This window comes from Psammomys obesus, unplaced genomic scaffold (assembly GCF_907164565.1).
Source record: "Psammomys obesus unplaced genomic scaffold, mPsaObe1.curated_primary_1811, whole genome shotgun sequence".
Classification (NCBI taxonomy): domain Eukaryota; kingdom Metazoa; phylum Chordata; class Mammalia; order Rodentia; family Muridae; genus Psammomys; species Psammomys obesus.
Window position 1 is genome coordinate 24,109,946 of NW_026585504.1, and position 8,558 is coordinate 24,118,503.

At 37.1% G+C, this 8,558-nt stretch overlaps 1 pseudogene; it reads right to left on the reverse strand.

Annotated features, from left to right (window-relative positions):
- Positions 1-1,369: 1,369 nt before the first annotated feature.
- LOC129673084 (CDGSH iron-sulfur domain-containing protein 1-like) lies at positions 1,370-1,811 on the reverse strand (annotated as a pseudogene).
- Between the last annotated feature and the right edge of the window lie 6,747 nt (positions 1,812-8,558).

Consider the following 8,558-nt stretch of genomic DNA (forward strand, 5'->3'; position numbering starts at 1 on the left):
TTCCTGCTTCTTTTATAGTACATAAATTTTAATACATGGTCAACATTAGGATATTTTATATGATATGATAACTGATTTTTTATAATGATCTCCAAATCTAGTCAGAGTAAATGGTTTCAAAATAGTACCCATGACATTCGCAAAGCCATCAAATCATAGAACTTTCATGATTATCTTACTCTGTATTATAATCATGGGGAAAATGAGGCTTAATGAAATCACACTATTTCTTTAAACCCTCATAAGTAAGGACATAGCCCTCCAGATCAGAATCATTTGTTTCATCATATACTACTCTGACTTTGCCACTATGGATGGCATATTCTTACGTAGTTCTTAAATACTCTGCTAAAAATAATCTGTAAGTTCTTTGAGAGTTCCTTATGCGTTTTGATGATATTCATCCCCCAGCTTTTTCCAGATCCACTCCTACTTCCCAACTGACCTAAAACAAAACAAAACAAAACAAAAGAAAACCCATCAAGACCTATTTGTGCTGCCCAAATATTTTTGAATATTTTGTGTTCTACTAGAGTTTAGTCAACTAAGAGGAAGCTACACTCTTAGAGAAAACTCTTTCTCTCTCGTTCTGTCTCTCTTTAGCAGATAGCTAACAATATATTCAAAGCTAGGGTTGGGATTTCATGGTCAGCTTCTATCTCAGTCTGGCATGAGCTTGTGTGGACTGTCACACTTTCTGTAAAATGAATTATCTTCTATCTGAAAAATTATTTTAATATTTTATATAAGTGTATTGAGAGAATTAAAATCAATAAACATATGAAAAAATTTAAATGCTCTTAGTTGGAACATATATCAAATGGCAAAACCAATCAAACTTTATCTTATGAAAAAGCAGTAATATGAAATGTCTCATCAATATCAAAAAAGATTAAGCATTTTAGATTGGTTTCTATATATTTTCACAATTTTCTGCAGAAAGTCACAACTAGTGTCAATATATAACCAAACCTGGATCCAATATTTTTTCTAAAGACGTCTCAGTTTCCAAAGGTCCCTGGACGAAAATTATTTTCTTTATTCTTTTTTTTTATTTTTGAGACTAATTTAATATGTTAAACTCAGGATACAACTGTATTCTAAGATCCATATTTTAAAGGAACGGATCCTTAGAAGACCAAAATAACATGTATACCATGAGGTTGGTTTAGGCTTTTCTTCGTCTTTCAACAAATGTGTACCACAGAGTTTCAATAGCAAGGCTGATGCCCTGAATATGAAAGTTTTGATTTGCAAGTTACCAACAACATCTAGACCTCAGAGAGGCCAATCAAACCGAGTGGATTCCATTCTAATTAAATGATCAGGTGTTATCACAACACACTGGGTGCATCCTCGTAAATGTCCATCAAGTTTCTTTTGTTTTGATGATCAGAGGTCCCATGCTGTTCCCCTTCATTGTGTTCTATGTGATCCCCATCACAGAATGGAAACTTTTTAAATATTTATTTATAATTCATAAAAAATACCTGTGCACCAGATCTCACTATGAACGGTTATAAGCCACCATGTGGTTGCTGGAAATTGAACTCAGGACCTTTGACAGCTAGTGTTCTTAACCTCTCAGCCATCTCTCCAGAGGAACTTTTTGAACCTCCAGCAGCACGGCCTTATCTCCCAGCTCTTCCATGTCGAAGGCATTCACCATCCCTGGGTTGTCTTTTTGGACCTGAAGGCTCACTATAGCTTTGGGGTTATTATCTTTAACGTCGAACTTTTTGTAAGCCACGTAACCCAAGAGCAACAGAGCCAGCAACAAATATGAAGGCGGCAATCCACTCAACTCGCAAGCAGAGTCAGAGTTGAAGCCCGTGGTGCAGGCAGCAGGAAGGCTGAGGCAGGACCGAGGGGGCAAGAGCTGGGGACCACAGAGACCTTGGCAAGGTGCGACCTCGGGGATCACTTAACTCCCAGCTCCTTTTCTTAACCACCCAATCGCGTGTCTTGAGTAATGGCCATTCTATTATCAATCTCTAAAAAAAAAGGAAGACCCCTAACATTAGAATCAGCGAGGATGAACCTAGAAGACGTCATATCAAAGAAATATAAGAGAGTCATAGAAAAATGTCTCATGTTGTTTTACTCCTATGTGAAATGTGAAATGGGCTGCCGTAGATGTAAGATACGTAAGGAGAAAAGATGACTGTGCCCAGAAATGACCAACCAGTCCCCTAGAACCAAGATTTCTGCTTTGTACTCCAGGCAGACAGTTTGACAAAAGACTGATGTCTACGAGACAACTTAGAACTTAGAACTCACAATAATAATGAACCTATGCAAATATACCTAAGGCTTTCAATTAGGGTATACCTTTGCAAGATATTACTATATTGTGCATAACTTTAGGAAAAAATGAAAAGAGCTCCTGGATAATTTATTGGAGAGGGTCCAGTTTCTTGAAGATTGTGATACTTTTATCTTATCTCTGACATTCTCAGTTCCCATGTTCAAATTCAAATAGGAGACACTGTTATCTTCAACTTTTCAATTTTTAAAAGGATAAGTAAGAAAACAAGTTAGAAAATAAAGGCTCTGTACATACAATAGTACTGTGTTGCATAACAAGTATGTGGCTAAAATCTTCAAAGCTCATTAAATATTTAAGAGAAGAGCACTCTAAAAATAACCAGGTAATGCCAAGTGACAGCTTTGGCTTACAGTCCATTAAGGGGAGTGAACCCAGCATCATGCTCTCTGCCCAATATGCTGGCTATATTCTTAAAGTTTGTAAAGCAGTAGGTAACACAGGTGATTTTTAAGGTAGTCGATGTTTGCAGGAAATGAAATAGCCACTCAGCCAGTATGTAATCATGGCATGTATTCTGTGAATTTGCAAGAGATTCCCGGGAGTATGGTTTTATCTTTGGAAGGAATGGAGGAAAAACTGTGTGGGAATGGTAAAAAGTAGATTTCATGTGAAGAGGCAGTGTTCTACTACTCAAAAAGCAAAACCCTGTACAATTGTACAATTGTACTAAAATTCTCTTTTTGGTCAAATACAATTAAAAGGGTGATTATTTAATGTTATTATATTGCCTCTTTACATGTGGAATATTATGAAATTTTGTATTTTAAAATTGTCACATGGTATCTCATACATAATCACATGTGAGATTAGGATTAGGATTTAATGAAAGTAAGTGTGCCAGGTACTTTGGAAATTACAAAGATGAATGACAGTAAGCAGATGAAAGGTTTCCTCAAAAAGCCAAGTAGGACGCACCCTGTGGGGGATGGGAGCAGGAACAAAAGAAAACAAACAAAAAAAAAAAAGAAAAGAAAAGAAAAGAAAAGAAAAACAGTGATGTTATTTGTGTAGAAGATTTCTGCCTCTCCTATTAGTGCAGGACAGAGCCCAGAAAAGGAAAAATAAGAGAACCATGAAGAATGATAGTGTCATTTAGAAATAGAACGAAGACGTCCGAGTCCATGCTGTCACAGAAAGTCTAGGTTCCACTGCAGCCCAAGTCTGTCTTGATGTCTCCGGCCCATGTTACTACCAAAGTCCTTGCAGACATTCACGGTTTGTGCTGCAGCCTGAGGCCATGTTGAGGTCCTTGGCTTGTGCTGCTGTCAAGGGCTATGACAGTGTCTGTTACACATGCAACAGCAGAGGGTGCTATTGGAGTCCTTGGTCTGTACTGCTTTCTATACTGCCACTGGAGACCATGCTGGGGACTACAAGCTCATGGTCCGTGTTCCTGATGATTGTAAAGGGCAAGGAAGCTACTTCTGCAGTGGTAATGATGACTACAGACTCATACTTGAGAAAGAGGGACATAGAAGGCTTCTGTGACACCCCCTGTTACCACCTTTACTTCCCCCCCCCAAAAAAAAAGGTAACAACATACACAAAATGTCATGGAAGAGGACTCTTAAAAATTATGATAAGTATGCCAAAGATTACCTCTCCACAACTGATCGCTTATGGCAATGGTGCTGGTGGGGAAGGACTCAGCTTTATTTAAGATGCTGGCCACCAAGTATTTGACCATATGCCATACTCCAGTGAATATTTGGGTCTCTCTCTCTCTTTTTTTCTCTCTCTTTCTCTTTTTTTGGGGGAGTCACAGGCGTGTGTCCTCAGAGGACTGGGTGGTAGATATGCTTGGGGTTCCTGATGCAAAATTTCCAAATAATCAATAAAAATATTATAAATAAGAAAGAAATAGAATCAAACTAAACTGGCAGACCCATTTTCACAAATGTGCTAACTCTTCAGTCCAGTCTAAAGGAGTATAGTTTATAGAGAAATGAGGTAATAAAATGCATACAGATCAGTCCAGCCCAAGGGAACAGCCAGTGTAAAGTCACAGAGAAAGGGATTTGTTACATGCACATTCTCTTGTCCAGAATTTCATCCCTATCCTTGTCCACCACAGATTCCTGACAAAACTTAAAAGGCCTTAAAATACATGGAGATAACATAAATTCCAGTCTTTTCCTCCCTCCCTCAACCTGGTAGTCTACCTTTTCTTTCTTTATCCGTCAGTCTTTAGAGTTCCCCAAATGCATGCCCCAACAGTGAAATCCTAATCTGCATGAGTCACCTCTCTGGGGCATGCAGTTTCTAAAAGTAGACCACTGTAGGATGGATGGACCTAGCATATTTGTAGAACCTTTGCCTTAACAGCTTTTCTGAAAACAGTGCTTTCTGAAAATAAAGCATTTGAGATGCTTCAATTGCTCCCATTTAAACCCACAGGCCTTTAAGTAAACACTCCTCTGCATGACTTTCAGGACCTTGAGGATCTGCATTTAAGCTCCATTCGCTTCCTTGTTGTTTTCTGTGCCTCAGCTGCTTGCTTGCACCTGGACCTTCTTCTCTCTCCCCTAGAAGCCCATATGGCTAGGAATGGCAGGCAGCCTTGGCATCAGATGCTGTTGGTACTCTGTTAAACCATTCGCCAACTGTTTTCTCTGAGAGTGTTATTCCTCAGGGAGTATGGAGCCTTCCTTTGTAAGCGGGATGAAAGCATTTAATTTTCAGAGTATCTGTGAGTTTTAAATGAAAGAAATAGAAACAGATTAAGGGACTTTCTAACATTAGTCTACAGTATCATTAGTTCCCACTTTGCCCATAAATGCAGACCTTTGCTTTTGTCATTGTTCGAAAATAGTGTGTGTTGTATTTCTAATAACAACACTCTCTAAGCTAGTTTAGTCTTATATATTTATCTTATCCCTACCACAATGAACAATAAGACATTTTTGCATTTCCCCTTCATGGTTTCAATTATCCTCCTCAAATGTACTAGTTTATTTGCTGTTCACAATACAAAAACTAGATATTGTGAGAAATCAGTTTTTCTTCAAGACTTCAGAAATGCGCACAATTCTGTTAGCTGCATAGAGACTGGATAGGTTCCTCAGGCTGGCATGTAAGAGCATCATCCTAAGAGCCACGTAACTACATGTCGGGATATTTAACAAAGAAATGTTTTTGCTTTTTTGCTTCTGACCTTGAACATTAATAAACAAGCAAACAAACAATATCAACAACAAAACTTCAGTGTTAGGGGTTATCAAGAAAAAGGGGTTATCAGTAATCTGATCATTACTGGTAATTGGCCTACAGTGAATTGCTAGGCCATTTTCATAATCAAATCTTAATTCCAGAAAATATGTAACCGTCTCTTAGTTAACACAGACACATGACAAGACCTCTGTGTCTAGGCCATGGGGGGGCATACTATACAAATAAAAAGAGATCATATTCAACAACTCCTAAATTATAATTTCATTCACTGAAAATAAACTATTTTAAAATAAATTTAAGCAGTATTAAAAATAAAATTAAGATTAAAAAATGACATATCACAATTTAGGGGTTTTTTTTATATTTTTTAGATCACTATTCCATCTTTGACCTTAGAAATGTGTTCTCATTGTATATGCTATCCTTTGCTCTATGATGTACTTTTAGTATTTCCTGTTTCTTTCATTAAAATATTTGTTTTATGCTAAGTCTTATTCTAGATATTGAACATGGAATGGTGAATAATGTATGTATTTTCAAATTGAATCATGCAACATGTACACAAGTGTGTGTATATGTTTATATTAACTGTGTGAAGAAAATGAAGTTTGTGTTAGTTCAGAGGAAGGGGAATGAACTTTCTAATTATAAATTAATAATAACTATTATGGAGTATGGGAGATATATATATACATTCCCTTGGTTTTAGAGATCCATCACACATTGTACCCTAAAGAAAAATACAAATTTGTTCATATGAACTATTTACTGGTCAAGCATGTTTCAATAATGCTGCCATCTTAATTTGTCAGTATTTTTATTTGATTTATATTTATTTTAAACTGATGACTAAAACATAGAAGTTGAATATGGTGATGGGCAACATGATATTCAAACACACATGCTTACTGTATAACATAACTGTACCGTCAGTTATTGTTTTTTTATGGAAAATCTTCTAATGTAATTTCTTCTGATTTTTGGAAATACAAAGTCCATTGCTTTTACTCGGGGTCACACACTATCTAAGAATCGGGATACAAAGTGAATAGATACAATAATATAATAAGATGAACGGGAGCTTTGATGCTTTTAAAACCACAAATTTATAATTTTATTAGTTCATGTCTTGTACCTAAGAAAAGGGTTGACTTTCAGATATAAACCTTAAATTGTGTGAACTTGGAATAAATTGTTTATTTTAGGAATTTCAGGTTTTTTATTTTATACAATTCTACAAATACAAATATGTCATCTGTAAAACTACTTGTATTTGTGTGTTTTTAATATGTCTATATGTATAACCTCCCAGAATTGTGTTCAGAAAAAGCCATGAGGCTTTTTCAGAAAAAGCCAAGAGGGCACTCTTATGATTTTACGAAGAATGATTCTAAGAGCCTCATCTTTTTGAGTACAGCATGGGCTATTTATATATACCCATTTTCCAGTTGAAGATCACTCCTAGTTTTCTTTCTTTTTTAAATTTAGTTATTTTTAAAAATAAAATAGAGTTTATTCACTTTGTATCTCAGCTGTCACCCCCTTATTCATTTCCAATCCCACCCTCCTTCCCTCATCTCCTCCCATGCCCCTCCCCAAGTCTACTGGTACAGGAAGTCCTCCTTCCCTTCCCTCTGACCTTAGCCTATCAGGTCTCATTAGGACTGGCTGCTCCCTTATCACGGGAAGGTGTTCAAAGAGCCAGCCGCTGACTTCAAGTCAGAGATAGAAACTTTTCCCATTACTAGGGAACCCACTTGGACACTGAGCTGCCATGAGCTGCATCTGTGCAAGGATTCTAGGTTATCTCCATGCATGGTCCTTGGTTGGAGAATCAGTCTCAGAAACGACACCTGTGACCAGATTTTTTTGGTTCTGTTGCTCTCCTCCTCTCTCCTCCATGTCTTTCTCTCTCCACTTTCTTTCCTAAGATTCCCTGCCCTCTACCCAAAATTTGGCTATGACTTTGAACATCTGCTTTGATACCTTGTTGGGTAGAGTTTTTGAAAGGCCCTATGTGGTAAGCTCCTGACCTGTTTTCTCCCTCTTCTGATGTCTATCCCATTTGCATTTCTGAGTGAGGATTGAGCATTTTACCCAGGGTTCTCCTTTCCTTGCTTCTTTAGGTGTACAGATTTTAATATGTTTATCCTATATTGTTTGTCTAATATCCACTTATAAGTGAGTATATACCCTGTGTGTCTTTCTGCTTCTGAAGTAACTTCATTCTGTTATGGATGATCTTTTCTAGATCCCACCATTTGCCTGAAAATTTCATGATTTCCTTGTTTTTAATTGCTGAGTAGTATTCCATTGTGTACATGTACCACAATTTCTGTATCCATCCCTCAGTTGAGGGACATCTGGGTTGTTTCCAGATTCTGGCTATTATGAATAAAGCTGCTATGAACATGGTTGAGCAAATGTCCTTGTTGTATAGTTGAGCATATTTTGGATATATGCCTAGGAGTGATATGGCTGGATCATGAGGAAACCCTATTCCTAATTGTCTTAGAAAGCACCAGATTGATTTCCAAAATGGTTGTACAATTTTACATTCCCACCAGTAATGGAGGAGGGTTTCCCTTTCTCCACATCCTCTCCAGCATGTGTTGTCAATTGAGATTTTTATCTTAGCCATTCTGATGGATGTAAGGTGAAATCTCAGGGTCATTTTGATTTGCATTTTCTGATGATGTTTGAGCATTTCTTTAAGTTTTTCTCTGCCATTCGATATTCCTCTATTTTGAATTCTCTGTTTAGCTCTGTGCCACATTTTTAATTTGGATTATCTGGTTTGTTTGTGTTTAGCTTCTTTAATTCTTTATATATTCTGGATATTAGCCCTCTGTCATTTATAGGATTGGTGAAGCTCCTTTCCCAATCTGTAGGCTGTCCTTTTGTTCTGACAATAGTGTCAGAACAAAGTGTTCTTTGCTTTACAGAAGATTTTCAGGTTCATGAGGTACCATTTATTGATTGTTTATCTCCTAGCCTGTGCTGTTGGCGTTCTGTTCAGGAAGATGTCTCCTCTACTAATGAGTTCAAGGCTCTTCCC